This window comes from Phyllobates terribilis, unplaced genomic scaffold, assembly GCF_046119375.1.
Source record: "Phyllobates terribilis strain yellow unplaced genomic scaffold, ASM4611937v1 Scaffold_125__1_contigs__length_5108534, whole genome shotgun sequence".
Classification (NCBI taxonomy): domain Eukaryota; kingdom Metazoa; phylum Chordata; class Amphibia; order Anura; family Dendrobatidae; genus Phyllobates; species Phyllobates terribilis.
In genome coordinates, this window is record NW_027362885.1 from 2326801 (window position 1) to 2351919 (window position 25119).

Consider the following 25119-nt stretch of genomic DNA (forward strand, 5'->3'; position numbering starts at 1 on the left):
ATACAATGCATTGGAAAAAAGCATGGCAAATACGCATGCAAATACTCAGGAACATTTCTGCTTCATTTCTGCATCGTGGGCACTAAGCCTAAGCCACTGCAAAGTCTTAATTTTGTTTTCCTTAAGCCATTCAGAGGTGGACTTACTGCTGTGTTTTGGATCATTGTCCTGCTGCATAACCCAAGTGCACTTCAGCTTGAGGTCATGAACAGATGGCCGGACATTCCCTTTCAGGATTTTTTGTTTAACCAGCAGAATTCATGGTTCCATTTACCACAGCAAGTCTTCCAGGTCCTGAAGCAGCAAAACAGTCCCAGACCATCACAATACCGCCACCATATTTTACTGTTGGTATGATGTTCCTTTTTTGAAATGCAGTGATACTTCTACGCCAGATGTAATGGGACATACACCTTCCAAAAAGTTCAACTTTTGTCTTGTCAATCCACAGAGTATTCTCCCCAAAGTCTTGGCGATCATCAAGATTTTTTCTGCCAAAACTGAGATGAGCTTTTATGTTCTTATTGCTCAGCAGTGGTTTTCATCTTGGAACTCTGCTATGCGTGTCCTTTTTGCCCAGTCTCTTTCTTATGGTGGAGTCATGAACACTGACCTTAACTGAGGCAAGTGAGACCTGCAGTTCTCTGGATGTTGTTGTGGGGTCTTTTGTGACCTCTTGGATGAGTCTTTGCTGCGCTCTTGGGGTAATTTTGATTAGCCGGCCACGCCTAGGAAAGTTCACCAAACCACAGTTAATTTATGTTTTAAGGAGGGAGGGGGATCACTTTTTCACTCAGGGCCCTGTAGGTTTGGATTTCCTTTTCCCTTAATAATAAAAACCTTCCTTTTAAAAACTGCATTCTGTGTTTACTTGTGTTATCTTTGTCTAATATTTAAATTTGTTTTGTGATCTGAAACATTTAAGTGTGACAAATATGCAAGGAAAGGGGCAAACACTTTTTCACACCAGTGTACGTATGTGTGTGTGTGTGTGTATATATATATATATATATATGCATATGTGTATATCTAATATATATAATCGTCTTATCCCGTCTGTCTGTCCAGGAAATCCTGCGTCTCTGATTGGTCCGGCCGCGGCCAATCAGCGACGCGGGTTTTCAGAAAAAGATGGCGGCCGTTAGCGGCTCATCTGCCGGACGGAGGTCAGCGGCGATGCAGCCGGGAGATGAGCAGCGCTAGCCGCTCATCTCCTGTCTGCTGGCAGCACAAGTACCCCGACGGGCGGCGCCGCTGACCTCCATGCGGCTACCGTCGGGAGATCAGCGGCGATGCAGCGGGAGATGAGCGGCGCTAGCCACTCATCTCTCGGCTGCTAGCAGCATAAGTACCCCAACCTGTGGCACCGCTGACCCCCATGCGGCTACCATCGGTAGATCAGCGGCTTGGGCCGCTGATCTCCCGATGGCAAGTATGAAGGGAGGGACAGCGCCGCTGCCCGGTCCTCAGTAATACGGTTCGCCAATCAGCGATATTGGCGCCAAATTTAAACACCGCTGTGCTGATTGGTCGCGCCCCCCGGCCACGACCAGTCAGCGATATTGGCGCCAAATTTAAACACCGCTGTGCTGATTGGTCGCGCCCCCCGGCCACGACCAGTCAGCGATATTGGCGCCAAATTTAAACACCTCTGTGCTGATTGCGCCCGGTGTACCGCATACATATTCTAGAAAACCCGATGCGTTTGAATCGGGCCACCATCTAGTGTATATATATATATATATATATATATATATATATATACAGTACAGACCAAAAGTTTGGGCACACCTTCTCATTTAAAGATTTTTCTGTATTTTCATGACTTTGAAAATTGTACATTCACACTGAAGTCATCAAAACTATGAATTAACACATGTGGAATTATATACTTAACAGAAAAGTGTGAAACAACTGAAAATATGTCTTATATTCTACGTTCTTCAAAGTAGCCACCTTTTGCTTTGATGACTGCTTTGCACACTCTTGGCATTCTCTTGATGAGCTTCAAGAGGTAGTCACTGGAAATGGTTTAAACTTCACAGATGTGCCCTGACAGGTTTAATAAGTGGGATTTCTTGCCTTATAAATGGGGTTGGGACCATCAGTTGTGTTGTGCAGAAGTCAGGTGGATACACAGCTGATAGTCCTACTGAATAGACTGTTAGCTGCTTTTTTCTTGCCATAATACAAATTCAAAGTAAAGAAAAACAAGTGGCCATCATTATTTTAAGAAATGAAGGTCAGTCAGTCTGAAAAATTGGGCAAACTTTGAAAGTGTCCCCAAGTGCAGTTGGAAAAACCATCAAACACTACAAAGAAACTGTCTCACATGAGGACCGCCCCAGGAAAGGAAGACCAAGAGTCACCTCTGCTTCTGAGAATAAGTTTATCCGAGTCACCAGCTTCAGAAATCGCAGGTTAACAGCAGCTCAGATTAGAGACCAGGTCAATGCCACACAGAGTTCTAGCAGCAGACACATCTCTACAACAACTGTTAAGAGGAGACTTTGTGCAGTAGGCCTTCATGGTAAAATAGCTGATAGGAAACCACTGCTAAGAACAGGCGACAAGCAGAAGAGACTTGTTTGGCCTAAAGAACACAAGGAATGGACATTAGACCAGTGGAAATCTGTGCTTTGGTCTGATGAGTCCAAATTTGAGATCTTTGGTTCCAACCACCATGTCTTTGTGCGACGCAAAAAAGGTGAATGGATGGACTCTACATGCCTGGTTCCCACCGTGAAGCATGGAGGAGGAGGTGTGATGGTGTGGGGGTGCTTTGCTGGTGACACTGTTGGGGATTTATTCAAAATTGAAGGCATACTGAACTAGCATGGCTACCACAGCATCTTGCAGCGGCATGCTATTCCATCCGGTTTTCGTTTAGTTGGACCATCATTTATTTTTCAACAGGACAATGACCCCAAACACACCTCCAGGCTGTGTAAGGGCTATTTGACCAAGAAGGAGAGTGATGGGGTGCTACGCCAGATGACCTGGCCTCCACAGTCACCAGACCTTAACCCAATTGAGATGGTTTGGAGTGAGCTGGACCGCAGAGTGAAGGCAAAAGGGCCAACAAATGCTAAGCATCTCTGGGAACTCCTTCAAGATTGTTGGAAGACCATTTCCGGTGACTACCTCTTGAAGCTCATCAAGAGAATGCCAAGAGTGTGCAAAGCAGTCATCAAAGCAAAAGGTGGTTACTTTGAAGAACCTAGAATATAAGACATATTTTCAGTTGTTTCACACTTTTTTGTTAAGTATATAATTCCACATGTGTTAATTCATAGTTTTGATGCCTTCAGTGTGAATGTACAATTTTCATAGTCATGAAAATACAGAACAATCTTTAAATGAGAAGGTGTGTCCAAACTTTTGGTCTGTACTGTACACACACACCACACACCACACACACACACCACACACACACCACACACACACACCACACACACCACACACACACACACACCACACACACACACACCACACACCACACACACACCACACACACACACCACACACACACCGCACACATACGCGCACACACACGCGCACACACACGCGCGCACACACACGTGTGTGTGTATGTGTGTGTGTATATATATAATTTTCCAAGTGCCAATTGAAACATGTGTTCACTTTGCACTTGCATTTCTTTTAATCTCCCCACTGTCTGCCAAGTTACCTACATTATAGATCCAAACAGAATGTTAGATTCCTCTGCTGAGGCTGTTTCACGTAAGGATAAGGGACGTTGTCCCCAGCATGGGACACCCATTCAGGGCTGGCGTAAGGGCAGGCAGACTAGGCATCTGCCTGGGGCCCCCAGCCTGTGGCGTGCCGCTATAGGGCCTGTGAGTTCGTCCCCCCGCATCGCGCATTGAACTGTATCGGCAGCGGGGGAATGACTGTGCCTGCAGAGTGGAGCTGCTGAGATGCTCTGCAGAGCATGGAGCAGCTGGAGAACGAGGATGAGTATTGTATGTATTTGTTTTTTTATACGTGGTGACCATAATACTGCAGAACTGGGGGGCTGCATTATACTGTATGGAGTGGCTGAATTATACTCTATGGGGGGGCAGAATTATACTTTATCGAGGACTATGGGTTGCATTATATTATATGTACTATATGTTTGGCTGCATTAAACTATAGGGAGGCTGCATTATACTCTATTAAGGACTAAGGAGAATGCATTATACTATATGAAGGACTATGGGGAGTGCATTATACTATATGAAGGACTATGGGGAGTGCATTATACTATATGGAGGGCTATGGGGAGTGCATTATATTATAGGGAGGGCTATGGGGAGTGCATTATACTATAGGGATGGCTATGGGGAGTGCATTATACTATACTGAGGGCTATAGGGAGTATATTATACTATATGGAGGGCTATGGTGAGTGTATTATACTATATGTGTGGCGCCCCTGAGGGTTCGGTCGCCACAAGAGGGGATACTGCAGCCTGTCAGCAGGTGTAGTGTCTCCTCACCCAGGTAAGGAAGGTGCACTGGTCAGGACCCTGTCTTGCATCCAACACTACACACTCCTGACCTATGGGAGGCAAGTATGCACCATAGTGCTGCCTCAGCAGGATCACGAGTGGGGGGAACCAAAAGTTAGGGGAACCATGTAGTGGGTGAAGGGTGTAGAACACACTTTTAGTTTGCACACATAGTTTCATATATAATAGCCAGCCATCTTAAGCACAAGGTTCTTGATTCCTGTTTCTTGGCTCCTGTTCTTTCATTGTGATCTTTGCAGCTGACAGTGGCCTTGTGGAGGAGCCTGCAGTGTGCTGAAGATGCACAGTCCTCGTGCTCTGACCTTGACACGAGGAGCGGGTACGAGTTAACAGAGTCTCTACCCCGGTCAAGTTCCCTTGCTTAAGAAGGTCGGGAGCTATAGTGTAGCTCCATAGCAAAAGGATCCCAGGAGGATGCAGACGGAGCGGTATACGCCACCTGTCCTCGCTATACTGGCCCAGCCAGAGGGACTCCTGCTGCAAGAGGGGTACCGGCCCCCGATATCTGACTTTGTCACTTTAGGTCTCCGTCAGAGAAGCCCGGTGGGCTACAGTGGATCCCGTCGCGGGACGGACGCAACAGCAATTGCCGCCGTGCCCCAAATCTGTGGAAAGTCCAGAGGGATACCCAGCCTTTAGTCTACACACGGACAGGAGAGGTCCAAAAAGGGGAGAGTTAGGAACACTCTGAGGGTCCTGATCCAGGCACCTGAAGGACTTGGGTGCGCTGAGCCCTCATCCCTGGTGGCCGCAGTCATCTGTGAGGAGCAGGTAGAAGCCTTGCGGCTGAGCTAAAAGAACTGTGAGTAAAAGACCTGAAAGACTATCCTTATGGCCTATGGTTCCTTTATTTCTGCGCTGCACCACACCGCACTCGAGTGACCCAGGACTACTCTCCCCATCCTCCTGTCTCATCTGCCCTGAGGCACAGCTCCGCCTGTGGGGAGTTATACCATCGCAAGCTGCCACAACTCCCGGCCTCAGAGGACTGCTAGCAGCGCTGGTGGCGCATCACCAGACACCGCAGGTGGCGTAGTCGATAATACCACTCAACCCTGAAAGCCCTTACATCCTTTTCAATGTGACGGCCCTGGGCACGGAACGGGTCCGGTCCACGACTGCATCCCCCCTAACATCTGACCCGGTTCCGAGTACCCCCACCATCTTTTCCCAGGGCAGGGCTGCGAGCGTCACACATATGGAGGACTATGAGGTGCATTATACTAATATGGAGGACTATGGGGAGTGCATTGTACTATATGGAGGGCTATGGGGAGTGCATTATACTATTTGGAGGAATATGGGCCACATTATACAATTTGGAGGACTATGGGGAGTACATTATACTATAGGGAGGGCTATAGGGAGTGCATCATACTATATGGAGGGCTATGGGGCAGTGTATTATACTATATGGAGGGCTATGGGGCAGTGTACTATACTATATAGAGGGCTATGGGGAGTGTATTATACTATATGGAGGACTATGGGGAATGTATTATACTATATTGAGGAATATGGGCCACATTATACAATATGGAGGGCTGGGGGGCACATTATACAATATGGAGGACTATGGGCAGTGCATTATACTATAGGTAGTGTATTATACTATATGGAGGGCTATGGGGCAGTGTATGATACTATATGGAGGGCTATGGGGCAGTGTATTATACTATATGGAGGACTATGAGGTGCATTATACTGTATAGAAGGCTATGGGGAATATATTATACTATATTGAGTAATATGGGCCACATTATACAATATGAAGGGCTGTGGGGCACATTGTACAATATGAAAGACTATGGGGCGTGCATTATACTATATGGAGGCCTATGGGGCGTGCATTATACTATATGGAGGCCTATGGGGCAGTGTATTATACTATATGGAGGGCTATGGGGCAGTGTATTATACTATATGGAGGGCTATGGGGCAGTGTATTATACTATATGGAGGGCTATGGGGCAGTGTATTATACACTGTGTGCAGAAATATTAGGCAAGTTGTATATTAAAGGATTATTTTTATTATTGATCAACAACTAAGTTCTCAATCAACCGAAAAGACTCATAAATATCCAAGCTTAATATTTTTGGAAGTTGGAGTGGGTTTTTTTTAGATGTGGCTATCTTAGGAGGATATCTGTTTGTGCAGGTAACTATTACTGTGCAGAATTATGAGGCAACTTAATAAAAACCAAATATAATCCCATCTCACTTGTTTATTTTCACCAGGTAAACCAATATCCGTGCACAAAATTTAGAAATAAACATTTCTGACATGCAAAAACAAAAACCAAAAAATTAGTGATCAATATAGCCACCTTTCTTTATGATGACAGTCAGCAGCCTTCCATCCATAGATTCTGTCAGTTGCTTGATCTGTTTTTGATCAACATTGCATGCAGCAGTCACCACAGCCTCCCAGACACTGTTCCGAGAGGTGTACTGTTTTTCCTCCCTGTAGATCTCACATTTTATGATGGACCACAGGTTCTCTATGGGGTTCAGATCAGGTGAACAAGGGGGCCATGTCATTATTTTTTCTTCTTTTAGACCTTTACTGGCCAGCCACGCTGTGGAGTAGTTGGATGCATGTGATGGAGCATTGTCCTGCATGAAAATCATGTTTTTCTTGAACGATACCGACTTCTTCCTTACCACTGCTTGAAGAAGTTGTCTTCCAGAAACTGGCAATAGGTCTGGGAGTTGAGCTTCACTCCATCCTCAACCCTAAAAGGTCCCACAAGTTCATCTTTGATGATACCAGCACATACCAGTACCCCACCTCCACCTTGCTGGCGTCGGAGTGGAGCTCTCTGCCCTTTACTGATCCAGCCTCTGGTCCATCCATCTGGCCCATCAAGAGTCACGCTCATTTCATCAGTCCATAACACCTTTGAAAAATCAGTCTTAAGATATTTCTTGACCCATTATTGACGTTTTATCTTATGTTTCTTATTCATAGGTGGTCGTTTTTCAGCCTTCCTTACCTTGGCCATGTCCCTGAGTATCGCACACCTTGTGCTTTCTGATACTCCAGTAACGTTGCAGCTCTGAAATATGGCAAAACTGGTGGCGAATGGCATCTTGGCAGCTTCACGCTTGATTTTCCTCAATTCATCGGCAGTTATTTTGCGCCTTTTTTGGCCAACACGCTTCTTGCGACCCTGTTGACTATTTGCCATGAAACGCTTGATTGTTCGGTGATCACGCTTCAAAAGTTTGGAAATTTCAAGACTGCTGCATCCATCTGCAAGACATCTCACAATTTTGGACTTTTCAGAGCCCGTCAAATCTCTCTTCTGACCCATTTTGCCAAAGGAAAGGAAGTTGCCTAATAATTAAGCACACCTTATATAGGGCGTTGATGTCATTAGTCAACACCCCTCCTCATTACAGAGATGCACATCACCAGATTTACTTAATTGGTAGTTGGCTCTCAAGCCTATGCAGCTTGGAGTAGGACAACATGTATAAAAAGTATTAAAGTGATCAAAATACGCATTTGCCTAATAATTCTGCACGCGGTGTACTATATGGAGGGCTATGGGGCAGTGTATTATACTATATAGAGAGCTATGGGGAGTGTATTATACTATATGGAAGACTATGGGGAATGTATTATACTCTATTGAGGAATATGGGCCACATTATACAATATGGAGGGCTGGGGGGCACATTATACAATATGGAGGACTATGGGGAGTGCATTATACTATATGGAGGACTACGGGGAGTATATTATACTATATGGAGGGCTATGGGGAGTGTATTATACTTTATGGTGGACTATGGGGAGTGCATTATACTATATGGAGGGCTAAGGGGAGTGTATTATGCTATATGGAGGACTATGAGGTGCATTATACTATGTGGAGGGCTATGGGGAGTGTATTATACTATTTGGAGGAATATGAGCCATATTATACAATATGGAGCTCTGTGGGGCACATTATACAATATTGAAGACTTTTGGGAGTGCATTATACTATAGGGAGTGTATTATACTATAGGGAGTGTATTATACTATATGGAGGGCTATGAGGCAGTGTATTATACTATATGGAGGGCTATGGGGCAGTGTATTATACTATATGGAGGGCTATGAGGCAGTGTATTATACTATATGGAGGGCTATGAGGCAGTCTATTATACTATATGGAGGGCTATGGGGCAGTGTATGATACTATATGGAGGGCTATGGGGCAGTGTATGATACTATATGGAGGGCTATGGGGCAGTGTATGATACTATATGGAGGGCTATGGGGCAGTGTATGATACTATATGGAGGGCTATGGGGCAGTGTGTGATACTATATGGAGGGCTATGGGGCAGTGTATTATACTATATGGAGGGCTATGGGGCAGTGTATTATACTATATGGAGGACTATGAGGTGCATTATACTATATAGAAGGCTATGGGGAATATATTATACTATATTGAGTAATATGGGCCACATTATACAATATGGAGTGCTGTGGGGCACATTGTACAATATGAAAGACTATGGGGCGTGCATTATATTATATGGAGGACTGTGGAGAGTATATTATACTATATGGAAGGCTATTAGGTGCATTATACTATATGGAGAACTATGAGGTGCATTATACTATATAGAAGGCTATGGGGAATATATTATACTATTTGGAGGAATATGGGCCACATTATACAATATGGAGGGCTGTGGGGCACATTATACAATATGGAGGGCTATGGGGAGTGCATTATACTATATGGAGGGCTATCGGGAGTGTATTATACTATATGGAGGACTATGAGGTGCATTATACTATATAGAGAGCTATGGGGGGTGTATTATACTATTTGGAGGAATATGGGCCACATTATACAATATGGAGGGCTGTGGGGAGTATATTATACTATATAGAGGGTTATGGGGAGTGTATTATACTATATGGAGGACTATGGGCCTCATTATACAATATGGGGGGCTGTGGGGCACATTATAAAATATGGAGGACTATGGCATGTATTATACTAAACAAGCAAAATGCTGCCTATTCATCGAGTAATTGGATTGTTTATGCCAGAACAAAAATCCTTGTTCTCAGCAGCACATCGGCCGGTGGATAACATGATGCTGTATGGGGACAGATTGATCTATTAGTGATTGTTCTGTATCCATCATTCTTCCTCAGCTGGTGTAAAGAGGTCAGGAAACAAGCGTCGAACGGCTTCAGTATTGTGGATTGCGCTCGTTTAGTGGCCTGATCTCAGCGCATGTAAATACAAGCTAAATGTTTGTGTGGTGCTGTATGTCAGCATTTGGGACCCCACTTTAAACTTTTCCCCAGGGCCCCACTTTATCTAAAATCGGCCCTGCACCCATTTAAATGGTTCCCGTCCGCTGCACAGACTGGGAGAGAGAGGGGAGACTATTTGTGGCTTATGTAGTGGCGCTCAGTTTTGTGGACATCGGAGGGAAAGTTTTCTTTTAATTTATGAAATTCAATTCATGTGCTAAATTTAAAAAAATAATATTAGTAACAATTCAACTTTATTTTAGTCCTTGGGTTATGGGTGAGGATCTTTTGGCAGAAAGAACAGAGGAAGGACAAACGGACACAAAAACCACTCAGACATTGGCCTCTTACATAATGCCGTCTGACGCCGAGTTCAGAGTCCAATGGTTTCAGAAAGCGACCACTTTCCTAATGAGCAGCGAGTAAAGATGATCAGCTCTCCGCCATCACTGACTGTCTGCCAACTGGAGCTTGTCCATCTCTAATCATTCCTGCTCAATGGGGGCGACAATATTTTAACTTCACAGTAATCACTGACATCTTTTCGGAGTATATTGTATACATAGTGATCTTTATACGGCTGGAGCACTTAGCAAATCAGATGGCATGCAGGTAGCGTTGTGCGAGATCCAGTATGCCGTCCTGCTTCTATCATTAGAGGGTCCTGCTAGAGAACAGCGGCCACACTATTATACTGTGTCCAGAGTTACAGGAGTCTGTCAGATGTGGACTGCTACGTTGCAAAAAATGCTTAATAAGTTATTTTTTTTCAAACTGGATTGATATGCAAAATATTTTTAATAAAATCATTTTCTTATACTTGCAGGGTTTCTGTTTATTCAGTAATTTTGTAGCTGTTTTCTCTCACGCTGTGGATGATTGTAAATGAATACAGTTTCCTACATAATCATTGCAGCGGATCAGTTAAAAACGGGTGCCGTATGTGTTGTACCCAGGACCGGCATCACCACCCAGGCAAGTGCCTGGGCCCTGAGCGAGCAGGGGGCCCACTCACCCTCTGGGACACCAGCACGCTATGGGGCCCATGAGTCGGCGGGGCCTGATGCCAGCGAATGGGCACTTGCACTGGGTCTTCCCCAGTGCTTTAAACTGTTTGCAATACTTACCTCTCCCTGTTCCTCTGCTGCTCCTCTGTCTTCTGCGTCTTCTTACTCTGTGACATCTCAGGGCAGAGGGCGCGATGACGTCACTACAGAGCGCCCTCTGCTGAGCAGTCCCAGTGCAGAGAGTCGGAAGACGCTGATGAGACAGGCCTGCTTCCAGCAAAGAGCGGTGAGTATTTGATTTTTTTTTTTTTTATGTAAGGAGTATTATATGGGGCTCATTATGTATGGAGTATTATATAGGGCCCATTATCTATGGAGCATTATATGGGGCCTATTCTTTATCGAGCAATATATTGGGCCCACTATTTATGGAGCAATATATAGGGCCCATACTGTATGGAGCAATATATGGGGCCCATACTGTATGGAGCAATATATGAGGCTCATTTTACTTTATGGAGCAATATATGGAGTCCATTATACTGAATGGAGCAATATATGGGGCTCATTATACTGTATGGCGCATTATATGCGGTCCATTATTCTGTATGAAGCAATATATGGTGTCCATAATACTGTATGGAGGACCATGTGGTGTCCATAATACTGTATGGAGGACCATGTGGTGCCCATAATACTGTATGGAGTATATTCTGCCACCGATGTACGTGGGGCGAGATGTGTCTGAGGGATGTGACACGGATCTCTGTATAAGCAGTGGCGGATAGCGTCAACTCACTGACCTGAATAGATGAAAACTACCGCACTCCTGGGGTGATGGTGGTGCCCAGGTAGGGTTACAAGCCCGTAGTCATGTAGAGAAGTAACCTGGCACTCAGAAGACTCATGGGTTCTTTTATAGTTTTTAATAAAGTAGTGCAGAAAAATAAACAACAGACGTTTCGGTCACATTAGACCTTCATCGGTGTACTACAAAAATAAAAATGGCAGTAACTATCATATAGACATGTATAAATAATACAGATGTGACCAAACATGATCAAATCAAACCAATTAGTCATGAAAAAGTGCTTAAAGGGAGTACAACATGGGAAAAAAAGGATGGGAAGGGGAGGAGGATTAGGAGAGGGAATGGTGGCAGATCCTGAAATCTTATAGAAAGGAACCTACCAGTTAGCAGAAGTGGGTATATTAAAGCAGTAGCCTATTAGGTTCTGTAAGCTGTGGGGATAAAAATAAAGGCATAAATGCCATGGACCAAGGCTATTACTAGTATGGAGAGTGAGGGGATTGTCCCTATGAAGTTACCTGTAGATGTGTGGTAGCCGGACACGGTGTCCACCGTTTGTCAGGAGGTGCTATGAGGGACTGAGGACCTTATGGGTCTTAAGTAGGTAGTGGAGAGGGTTAAAGGTCACTCTCTGGGCTGATCATTGGTAGCAGTGGGATTAGAGCGCGCATATAACAATCAGAAGGACCTGAGAAGCGGAAGTAGCGTCATTTGACGTTCTTTAAGGTCCTACAACGAGAAGGGCCGGTCAGGTGACCGGAAGTGACGCGTGAGTGCGTTCCACGCTATGTTGTATGCGTTCCACTGCATAAGAGTAGCGCTGGAGACAGTTTGGTAGGATGGAGGGATGTAATAGGATCAGGATAGGAGTCCAGGAGGGTAGGGGATCAGGAGGGAGGAACCGCCGAAGGAGACGAGAGGTAGAGATTGGGAAAAGGAGTTACGCCACTGTACTAATCTTGAACTACATTGTGCCACACTCTCTAAATACGTCAGAGTCCAACGTATTCCAAGGGGACTTAGAGTCCCACTACGCCCTACACTTTTCTATGACCAAGAGGACTATTGCATAAAGTTTGAACTTATTTTAAACAAATGCTCGTTTGATCTCATGACTTTAACGATTGAATTCTTACAGAAGGAAATCATCGCATCCAAAGAACAGATTTCTAGCATTGAAACTCAACTAGCATCCACAATCTCCATAGAAGAATTGAATTCTCTAAAGACCAAGGTAAATCAGAACCTGGAACAACACCGACGGGATACTGAAAAAAGGAAACGACTGAAATTCATCCGTGATGCAGAGGACTACCAGAAGGATCGAGTATACAAATGGTGCGACTTCTCCAGCACACGACGTGGTCCGGGACAACCGGGTCACTCCTCCACCGACCTTTCCTCTTCTGGCTCGGAATTGGACAGACCAAATCACCCATCCACCTCTACTCATTATTTAGGTTTTCGGAAGAAGTACAACCGAAAAAGAGGAGGACGAGGAGAGGCGGTACCAACAGTTGGCGACAGGAGCTTCGTCAGGGTTACACGCTCCCAGGTATGACCCCATTAGTTGTGAACATTTCGTCATGATCCCTCAGCATAGCGGAACTATCGGTGTTACAGAAAGGCCTGTCTTTCTGCCCGTCTTACAAGTGTAATACTTTTGGTTTAGAGATGGATTTACAAAGGTTTTTCAGATCTATTAGACTCAAGGCTCACTTTTCTCAGGAGGTTATTCCCAATACCACTACACCTATCATTAATCCAGTCAGCATCACAGCGGCTAGCCTAGGATTAAAGAATAAAAGTACTTATCGACCCCCCCCAGAACTACCATGCTGCAGAAACTTTCATCGATTTTATTAAACAATCTTTCCAAAAATTACGATCAGATATTGATTTAGGCCGGTTACATTACCAACGGAATCTGTCCTCTTTGGACAGACAAGCACTAAAAACACTCCAATCTGATTCTTCCATTATCATCAAATCAGCGGACAAGGGCGGGGCGATAGTAGTAATGGACAAACCCACCTATCTGAATGAGATTCATAGACAACTAGACGACAACTCAGTTTATGAGAGACTTACACACGACCCCACCTCCACTATTAAGGAGGCTATCTCCAAAACCCTGGAACATCATTGCCTTAAGGGAACAATTGACAACAAAACCCGTGAATTCTTAACCAATACCTTCCCAATTACTCCAGTGTTCTATACCTTACCGAAAATTCACAAGAATCTCGAAAACCCCCCGGGCTGTCCGATAGTCGCTGCCACTAATTCCATTCTATCACCTTTAGCGATTTTCTTGGAAAAAATATTGACCCCTTTGGTTAAACACTATTATTAAAGAGATCGCACAGATCCACCCAGAATCCTTATTAGTCACATTTGATGTCAATAACCTATATACCTCCATCCCACATGAGAAAGGGATCACTTGTGTAAAAAACCTACTGGCTATTTCCCATACACCACCAGAGATCAACCGCCTCTGCCTAGATCTTTTAACCTTGGTCCTATCTAAAAATTTCTTCTTATTCCAAGACACTTTTTACCTACAGAAACAGGGTACCGCAATGGGGTCTAATGTAGCCCCCCTGTATGCTAACTGCTACATGTCAAGATTTGAGGAAGAGGTAGTATACACAAATCCACTATTCAAGACCCACTCTAGGTTATGGAAGCGATACATAGATGACATTTTCTGCATTTGGACAGGGCCCATGGAGACTTTGACACAATTTTTTGAAATTCTGAACTCATCCTGGGATGGTCTTGGTTTCACCATGTCTTCCAGTAGACAATCTATTCATTTCCTTGATACCACCATCATCAAAGATGAGTTGGGCTTCCTCTCTACTGACTTGTATGTGAAACCCACAGACAGAAATAGTCTTCTACACTACACGAGCCTTCACCCGAAATCCATCTTTACCTCAGTACCCAGATCCCAATTCCACCGGGTTCAACGCATTGTTAGTAATCCCTCTACACAGGATGTCAGGATCACTGAGATGAGGGAAAAAATTCTTAACATGGCTGGTGGATAACCTCTGTCATCTCGAGCCTTAGAGCCCACTACAAGCACTCGTCTTACTTCTAACAAACGCATACCATTCGTCCATACTTACCATCCTATGGTTTCAATATTACATAAAAAGATAAGGCAACACTGGAACATATTGAAAACAGCTTATCCAACAGTTCCAGAATTTAAGGTCCCGTTCTTACCATGTTATAAAAGATCCACCAACCTCCGTGACCAACTCATCCACTCAGACATCGGTACCACTAACACTCAACCAAGACAGAGCTTCCTATCCACACCGAAACATGGGACTTTTCCATGTTTACAATGTCACCAATGCAATAACATTATCCGGGGAGATACTATCTATCACCCACAATCAGGCAAACAGTATAAAATTAGGGATTATTTCACATGCAACTCTTCCTACGTGGTTTACTTTTCAAAATGCCCTTGTGGCCTGATTTATGTGGGGGAGACTACTCAGTGTATCAAAGATAGGATCTCTAAGCGTAAATCAACAATATGTTGTAAAAATTTACTCTTACCAGTTCCCTTACATTTTGTGACAGACGGTCATCTGGTGTCACAACTCAAATTCCAGGTGATTGAACATTTCCCCCCTCCCAGACGGGGAGGAGACCGAATCCGTTTGTTAAAACGCAGGGAGTCTTTTTGGATCCATGAGCTACAATCACTATCCCCTAAACGACTCAATAAAGAATATGATCTTAGCTCATTCACTTAGTTATCAATTAGCTCATGCAATCATATTGAACATGGGCTTAACTATGGCATTTAACAGGGACCTTTGATTTTCTACATATGATACCGTTTATCCAAGGGACTACTAACTCAGTTGTCATTATCATATTGACCTATATGGGATACCCTGTTATTGTAATCATTACTCTGATTCTCTGATGTCTTGAAATATGCGATGCCTTGCTGATATGATCTATATTATTCTATGTTGGTTTAATGATGCATACTATGATCATGTTATTTATACCCTTTTTCTCATTTTCTTTAGATCCCATCCTAATTGGTGTTCCTCCCTCCTGATCCCCTACCCTCCTGGACTCCTATCCTGATCCTATCACATCCCTCCATCCTACCAAACTGTCTCCAGCGCTACTCTTATGCAGTGGAACGCATACAACATAGCGTGGAACGCAATCGCGCGTCACTTCCGGTCACGTGACCGGCCCTTCTCGTTGTAGGACCTTAAAGAACGTCAAATGACGCTACTTCCGCTCCTCAGGTCCTTCTGATTGTTATATGCGCGCTCTAATCCCACTGCTACCAATGATCAGCCCAGAGAGTGACCTTTAACCCTCTCCACTACCTACTTAAGACCCATAAGGTCCTCAGTCCCTCATAGCACCTCCTGACAAATGGTGGACACCGTGTCCGGCTACCACACATCTACAGGTAACTTCATAGGGACAATCCCCTCACTCTTCATACTAGTAATAGCCTTGGTCCATGGCATTTATGCCTTTATTTTTATCCCCACAGCTTACAGAACCTAATAGGCTACTGCTTTAATATACCCACTTCTGCTAACTGGTAGGTTCCTTTTTATAAGATTTCAGGATCTGCTACCATTCCCTCTCCTAATCCTCCTCCCCTTCCCATCCTATTTTTCCCATGTTGTACTCCCTTTAAGCACTTTTTCATGACTAATTGGTTTGATTTGATCATGTTTGGTCACATCTGTATTATTTATACATGTGTATATGATACTTACTGCCATTTTTATTTTTGTAGTACACCGATGAACGTCTAATGTGACCGAAACGTCTGTTGTTTATTTTTCTGCACTACTTTATTAAAAACTATAAAAGAACCCATCAGTCTTCTGAGTGCCAGGTTACTTCTCTACTAACTCACTGACCTGCGCTCCTGTTCCTCATGAACTGCACGTGGTAATCCGGAATGATGATGCAGTGATGAATTCAACAGATTTATTTACAGTTCTTGATGAGGTGAGATGAGGGAAAGTGAAGGATGAGGAAAGGGTAGGAATTGTAGGTATTAGAAGCGCCAGGTAAAGTGGTAACAAGAGAATCCTTTCTCCAGTCCTGCAGCATGAGTAGTCAAGATGGATGTGAAGAAGAAGGAAGTGCTGAGCAGGAGATAGGAGGAGTTACAGACCGAAGGGGTTTGTGGGTAAAACACAAGAATAATACATGTTATAACATACAGTATTATAACAACGGCCAGTAGATGGCAGCAAAGTACAACAATACAATAATCATGTAACATTAGGTAATGCCCCAAATGTCTGAAAGTATTTTCAAATAAAAAGCTGGACAGCACACTCCCCGTCTGAAATCCCTGGATTTCACTATATTAACAGTCTTGAGGTGGGGGTGTTTTCCTGAAGTACTGAGGGATACCTCAACCTGAAAGACAAACAATGCATGCAATGCAACAATAACATATAACAAACAAGGTAGACGAATGTCTATAACAGTTCCTGAAGCAATCCAAAGGATGCCCATCTTCAGATTGGAGAAGCCGCACTAGGCCAAACTGTCTCCAACCCAATTGTAATCCAGTGGTTACAGTTCCTGGTTGCAATCAGATGAGTGTTTTTAGCAGTCCAAAAGTTTCTTGAAAGTTCCAAGTTCAAGTTCCAGATGTGTTGGTGCAAACAAGCCTTGTCCATCTGGAGAAGTGTTCAAATTGCTGTCAGCCCAAGCCAACCTTCTCTTTGGTAATGGGGGTGCTGACATCAGGACGGATCTCTGGGTCAACGTCTGGATCCTGAAGACTGAAGCTGTCTTCAACAGCAGTCTCTTCACACTGGCCGCAAAGGAACCCCGGTCCTTTTAACCAAGAAGAGTTTGCGAGGGCACCAACAGACACTGGCCTAGTAGCAATGTCAGCAGGGTTAAGATGTGATGGAACATACTTCCATTGCTCAGGTTTAGAGGATTTCCTGATCCTTTCAACGCGGTTACTGACATAGACATAGAAGCGTTTTGTCTGGTTGTATATGTAGCCCAGAACAACCTTGCTGTCTGTGTAGAATCTTGTGTCATCCATGTGAATAGGTAGTTCATTCTGTATGAAGTCTGCAATCTCGATGGCTAGTACAGCTCCACAGAGCTCAAGTCTGGGTATGGTGTGTTCAGGTTTAGGAGCCAGTTTAGCCTTTCCAAATAGAAATCCAACATGGGCTTCATTGTTAGAGTCTATAACCTTCAAATAGGCAACAGCTGCAATTGTTAGAACCCTCCTGTTAGTTTTTGCTATCTTGTGTTTTGCGGTCACGTGACCAGCTGCCTATATATTCCAGCTCCGCCCTTCTGGCTTTGCTGGACTTCAGTGTTTTTTGCCTGTCTCTCTAGCCAGATGCTTCGGTGCCTATCTGTCTAGTTTGCTTGGTCCTCTGGGACCTCTAGTACTTTTTGTCAGTTTGTCTTTTTGCTCTGCAACAACTTCTGTTAGGAGGTGTCCCATTTTTGTCCCAGTCCTTAGTTCTTTTAGGGACCCCTCCCTTTATTCTATATGTCTCCGTTCAGACTAGCCGAGGATGAAGGCGGGTCTGTTCACAAGGAACAGGCTGCCCGCTACATTGTAGGGATTCAGCTTAGTCTTACTGTAGGGACAGCTTTTCCCATTCTTTCCTTAGTTTATGTTGCAAATCATAACTTCGGACTCCAAGATTAAGTCTTGGAGTCCGAAGTGCTATGATAAATGTTGTAATGGTCGCATTGTGGCTGTGGAAAAAGGTGAATTACCAGTACCTATTCAAGATTTTTGTAGGGTTTTTTCGGAGGAGGAGTCGCAAGTTTTACCTCCTCATAGGGATTATGATTGCACCATTGAGTTTGTTCCAGGTGCTACTCTTCCCAAAAGTCGCTTGTTTAATCTGACTATCCCTGAAAGAAAGGCATTGGAGGAGTACATACAGACTAGCCTGGCTGCTGGTCACATTAGACCTTCTAAGTCGCCTGTGGCAGTCGGATTCTTCTTTGTTAAAAAAAAAGGACGGCGGTTTGCGTCCATGTCTGGATTTTCGTGAAATTAATAAGATTACCATGCGCAATTCCTACCCATTGCCATTAATTCCTGATTTGTTTAACCAGTTAGTGGGGGCCAAGTGGTTCTCAAAAATTGATCTCCGAGGGGCATACAATTTGTTACATGTGAAGGAGGGTGATGAATGGAAAACTGCTTTTAACACTCCGGTAGGTCATTTTGAGAATCTGGTTATGCCTTTTGGTCTTACCAATGCACCTGCATTTTTTCAGAATCTTATTAACGACATCCTGAGACCTTTGATTGGTAAGAATGTGGTTGTGTATTTGGATGATATTTTGATTTATTCACCAGGTCTGGAGTCCCATTGGCAGAGTGTACGTGAAGTTTTGCAGTTATTGAGTGATAATTCACTATTTGCTAAGCTAGAGAAATGTGAGTTCCCTGTGCAGAAAATTAGTTTTTTGGGCTACATTGTCTCCAGCGAGGGCTTTGAGATGGACCCTGTGAAGGTTCAGGCTGTGCAGGAATGGCCTAGGCCTATTGGTTTGAAATCTATACAGAGGTTTTTGGGTTTTGCCAATTATTACAGGAAATTCATTAAGAATTTTTCTGTAATTGTTAAACCTCTAACCGATCTCACCAGGAAAGGTGCCAATACGACCCAGTAGACTACTGAGGCCATTGAAGCGTTTGAGTATTTCAAAGAGAGGTTCAGTTCTGCCCCTATCCTTATACAGCCTGATGAGACCAAACCTTTTTTGGTCGAGGTCGATGCTTCATCAGTGGGGGTCGGAGCAGTTTTGTCTCAGGAGAACAAGAGTGGAGTACATCCTTGTGCCTTCTTTTCAAAAAAAAATTCGGAAACCGAACTGAATTATGATGTTGGAAATCGGGAGTTTCTGGCTATTAAACTTGCGTTTGAACACTGGCATCATTTTTTGGAAGGCGCTAGATTTCCTATTCAGGTTTTCACAGATCATAAGAATTTGATCTATCTGGATGCTGCCAAGCGCTTGAATGCCCGTCAAGCTAGGTGGGCACTTTTTTTTTCTCGGTTTCATTTTTCTGTTACCTATATCCCTGGTACTAAGAATGTTAAAGCCGATGCTTTATCTCGCAACTTCTCTCCTACGGTCAGTGCCGAGGAGCAGGAGAGCATTTTGCAGAAAGGAGTTGTGGTGGCGGCATTGGACTCTGATTTGGAGAATGGGATTCTGAATGCTCAAGATGATGCTCCATCTAACACTCCCCATGGGAGGTTGTTCGTGCCTAGAGCCTTTAGGAAAGATTTGTTTGTGGAGTGTCATGAGTCTCGGTTGTCAGGTCATCCAGGAGTTTCGGAGACCAAGAGACTTATCAGTCGCAGTTTTTGGTGGCCTGGATGGCAGAAGGAAGTCATCAAGTGGGTGCGTCAGTGTACTGTGTGTGCCAGGTCAAAGGCTTCACATACTCCTGCTGCGGGGTTGCTTTGCCCTCTGGAGGTTCCTAGTGCGCCTTGGACGCATCTCTCTATGGATTTTATTACTGATCTTCCTGTGTCTGAGGGTTTTACTGTCATCTGGGTGGTCGTAGACCGTTTTAGTAAGATGTGTCATTTGGTTCCATTCATTAAGTTGCCCTGCGCCAAGACACTCGCTAAGGCGTTTGTTAAGGAGATTGTCAAGCTCCATGGCGTTCCCACGGATATTGTTTGTGATAGAGGACCTCAGTTTGTGGCTCGCTTTTGGCGTGCTTTTTGTGACTGGTTGGGAGTTCATTTGTCATTTTCGTCTGGTTATCATCCTGAGTCTAATGGACTGGTTAATCTGTAGGACCTTACACAGCTCCTTCATTACCTTGCTCATTAATAGGGTCCCTTGATCGGTTAGTATTTCCTTCGGCAGACCGGTCCTGGTGAATATATTGACAAGTTCTCTGGCTATGTACTTAGTCGATGAGTTCCTTAGCGGTACCGCTTCTGGATACCAGGTCACATAGTCCATGACCACCAGAATGTATTGGTGGCCCCGGACTGATTTGACTAAGGGCCCCACTAGGTCCATTGCAATCCTCTCAAAGGGGACCTCTATCACAGGTAGTGGGATTAGTGGGCTACGGAAGTGGGAAGACGGAGTGGTTAACTGGCAGGTGGGACAGGACCTACAATAGTTTAGAATTTCTCGGTAACACCCTGGCCAATAAAACCTTCTCAACATCCTCTCCTGAGTTTTCTCGACCCCTAGGTGTCCCCCCAGAACATGTGAATGGGTCATATCTAATACCCTCCGTCGGTAGGGCCCCGGCACTAACAGCTGTTCCACTATCTCACCGCCCCTTAGTTTGGCCACCCGATAGAACAACTCCCCCTGAACTGCAAAGTGGGGGAACCTGGTGTCGGCCCCCGGCTCTTGAGCAACCCCATTACATACAGTAACCTGGTCAAACGCCCCCTTTAAGGTCAGGTCCCGAACTTGAGCAGTCCCAAAGTTCTCTCTGGACACATCTAATTCAGGAAGCTCGGCCTCGTCGGTCACCATCTCACCCTCATTGCCAGCAAGGATGCACAGTGGGAACTCATCCACTTGAGACTTCATCGGGGGTTCTTACCTAGGGACCAAGCTTTGGCCCATGCTACATAGTCCGGTTCCCTTTCCCCACAAGTCCCAAAACGAAGAAAAATCACATCCCAGTAATACGGGATATATCAGGTCCTTTACCACCCCGACCTCGTGGGACTGGGCACCACACTCTTTTCCCACTGTCACTGTGGCCACGGGGTAGTGCTTGGCATCCTCATAGATTTACCAAACGCCCACGGATTTGGTAGGGACCAACTGGTGGGGAAGGGTAGCTCTGATTAAGGTCACCAGACTCCCAGAGTCCAACAACAAAAAACAGGGATCCAGCAACAAACATCCAAATGAGAATCTGAATGTGTATTAAAACTTCATGTTTATTAGAATTCCTTTAAAATCATGCTGTTAAAATTGTGGATCCAAGGGATTACGCGTTTCGAGCAAAAATATCCTTAGTCATAACCATGTCTCAGACAAATATGGTGCCAGAACCTCTGCCCACTGTTCTGGTGGAAGTCAATCCCGATCAGCCACCCTCTCAAAGACTGTCAGAAAGGCTTCTACATCATCCCAGGGGTCATCTTCTGCATGGCCCATCTTACCGCCTTCCTGACGTGTGAGTCATCAGTCGGCCCAGGGGGTGGGGCGGTTGCTCTACCCTGGATGGCATCCACCAGAAACTGTATCTTCTTTTGCTGCTCCCGCTGGTGCTGCTGCTGCGCCTTTTGCTGCAACTGTTGCAGCAAGTTTGGTCGTCTCCTGTTGAGCTTGTTGCTGCTGTAGCTCCCGATGCTGCTGTAATTGCTGCAGGTGCTGCTGGTGTTGCTGCGCTTGGCTCTGGACTAAATGCTTAATAAGCTCCTCCATGTTTCCGGACATCTGTGGCTGGCTGACGGCCTTCACCCAGGACATCCACCGTTCTCTATGGCAGGTACAAGTGTTCCTGGAATCTTGCCCGTATTCTACACCAATTGTGGTAAAGCGACTTGCTAGGCTTTCCAGAGGCAGACACAGGACACACGGTTCGGGTTAACTTCCTGCTGGTTTATTGTATGGCATAAACTCCAGCAGCGTTCCACAAAAATAAACAGGCCCTCTCCGGGTTAACTGGAAAACAAAAGATAAAGTATAGCAGAGTCCATTAGCGAGGCTTTGCCCACTCAAAGCAGCACAGTGAAGTGCCCCAAACACCAGTCCTTCGGTGTTGCTCTCTGGCAAACACAGCCTGGAAAATTCACTCTCCAGACCACACACTACAGAAAAAAAAACAGTGACTGAGCATTTAAGCTTGCTCAGCTACACCCTGAGGGGACATAGGGTGAATGACCTCCCACCCTCTTTGCCATTCACATAAAACCACACCCTTTAGGAATTAACCCCCAACATATAACATGCTGGAGGAAAGTTTGTAGGTTTCAGTTCACACAAGCTAGCAGCCGGAGTGACACATACCTCCTCTTGCATATAACACCAGTGACTGTCACAGGGTGCAGAATACTGTTTAAGGGAACTTTGTGGGGACAATACTGTGTAAGGGGGCTGTGTGAGCATATCGTTCTGTGAGGACATAATACTGTGTAGTGAGGCTTTGTGGGGATGTCATTCTAGGTGCCGGGCCGGGTGGTACATCATATTGTATTAGTAACTGTTGATCAAAATACAAGGGCTGAATAACAGGAGCAGTATGATTTCCGCTTTATATACAATTGATAAAAATCAGTACATTTTATGGTTTGGAGTAGCTGCTACAGGTAAGAATGCATGCTACAAGAAGCCCTATTGTATGACAATTGAAAAGCACTACAATGATAAATAAGTGCTACAGCTCATAAGTCTAATAGATGAGATACAAGGGCGGCAGTAGAAGCATTTACCTCACTGCCCACTAATGAATGAAACCAAATATTGCCGAATAAGGCTCATTTGGATATGAAAAGATATCTATTGTGATCCAAATAGTTTTCTATCTATAGAGACTGGAGAGACGGCTGAACACCGGGATGAGCAGTGTAGTTGTACATAGAAGCAGTTTTCTCTTGCTACGTATAGCATAATCCCTTTTATCCAATTTCCTGAGAAATAAGCCCTCATAATAAAGTGAATAGTGTATACCGAGTAGGATTATATTGAGGACTCACTATTGGTGGTGATTTATTCTGAAGAATAATATATTAGACAAATAAGCCCTCGATACACAACTGCCATAACAGAAGCACAAGCACTTTAATAGTTATGGCTCATAGAACCCAGCGCTGAATTATCAGAAACATCCAGTACTGTGTGATTTTAAGTGTGTGTTATCTTTTCCGTTATTATATCTAATAATCAAAATAAAAGTTATGTTTTATATTTCGGTCTTTATTAAGGGATCTCTATTTGCCTTTGGCAATTTGTGTGTACATGAAGTAAACCCTAAGCCGACCTTTGAACAGAGTTTTTGTGTGTCTGATCCACACAATGTTACTCCACATTATGAGCTAAAGAGGAGTTAAAAATGAGCAATTGCTGCCTATTTGCTTCTGTGCTGATCTGACACATGGGCCCATCAGGTAAAGTGATGGAAGGAAGTTTTCTCTCCTCATGTTGAAAAATGACATTTTCTGCCACCTATTGATGAGAGAAAAAAAGTGATGAAGGTTTACAAACTTCTAACATTAGTCAGTGAAAAACATACAGAACAAGGATGCAAATGTATCTTTTTTTTGCCAATCCAATCATTTGAATGGGCCAGTTTTATCTGCAAATCAGATTACAATCAAACATGTCTCAAATTTCTTTTGTGAACCATCAGCATCAGAAAAGGTCCATAGACTATAATTATTATGTTTTTATAAGCAAAGAAAAGGAACACAATGCAAACTCTAAAATCAGACATTTAAATGGATGAGTTTGGTGGGCAAACAGGGTCTGACTGGAGCACCGGGACACTGGACGATTATCCGGTGGGCCAGGGTCCTTGGCAGGACCCTGAGCTGGACGTAGAGGGGGCCCACTGGTTTCAACTGAATGTGCGTCCGAGGACATTTCATTAATGATCAGTATTGTAATATTCGGTCACTATGTTGTAATATCTGGTCCAGTCATGGTGTGGTATTTATCCCTGTATGTGTTATTATTTGGTCACTATGTGGTGTGGACATGGTGTGGTGGTATTTCTCCCTTGTATGTGGAATTATTTGGTCGCTATATGTTTGTAATATCTGGTCTGGTCATGGTGTGGCGATATTTCTCCCTTTTACAGTATGTGGTATTGTTCGGTCACTATGTGGTGATCATATGTGGTCTGCTCACGGTGTGACGGTAGTTCTCCCTTCTATGTGGAATAATTTGGTCGCTATATGCTGGTAAAATCTGGTCTGGTCATGGTGTGGCGATATTTGTCCCTTATACAATATGTGGTATTATTCGGTCACTATGTGGTGGTAATATGTGGTCTGGTCACGGTGTGGCTGTATTTCTCCCTTCTACGTGGGATTATTCGGTCGCTTTATGCTGGTAATATGTGGTCTGGTCACAGTGTCGCGTTAGTTCTCCCTTGAATGTGGTATTATTGGTCTTGAAAAAGTGGATTGTGTTGTGTATAGAAGTCAATTGTTCTCTCAGATATTAATTAGGAGAATAATCTTTATTTAGATTTGTGATTAAATACTTGGAACAAGATGCACTTACAGGAAATCTACTGTGAAAACAAGTAATCACCTCTCCAAAGGATAAGTGATAAGGTATTGATTGGTGGGGGTCTGACTGCTGGGACCCGCACCGATTGGTAGAATGTGGAGCTTTTATCCCCACTAGACTGGAGCAGCATGTGCGACTTCACCACTGATCCATTCATTCCCTCAATGGCTGCGAGCGCTGCTCTTGTTTTTTTCTGGAAGCCCCAAAGAGAATGA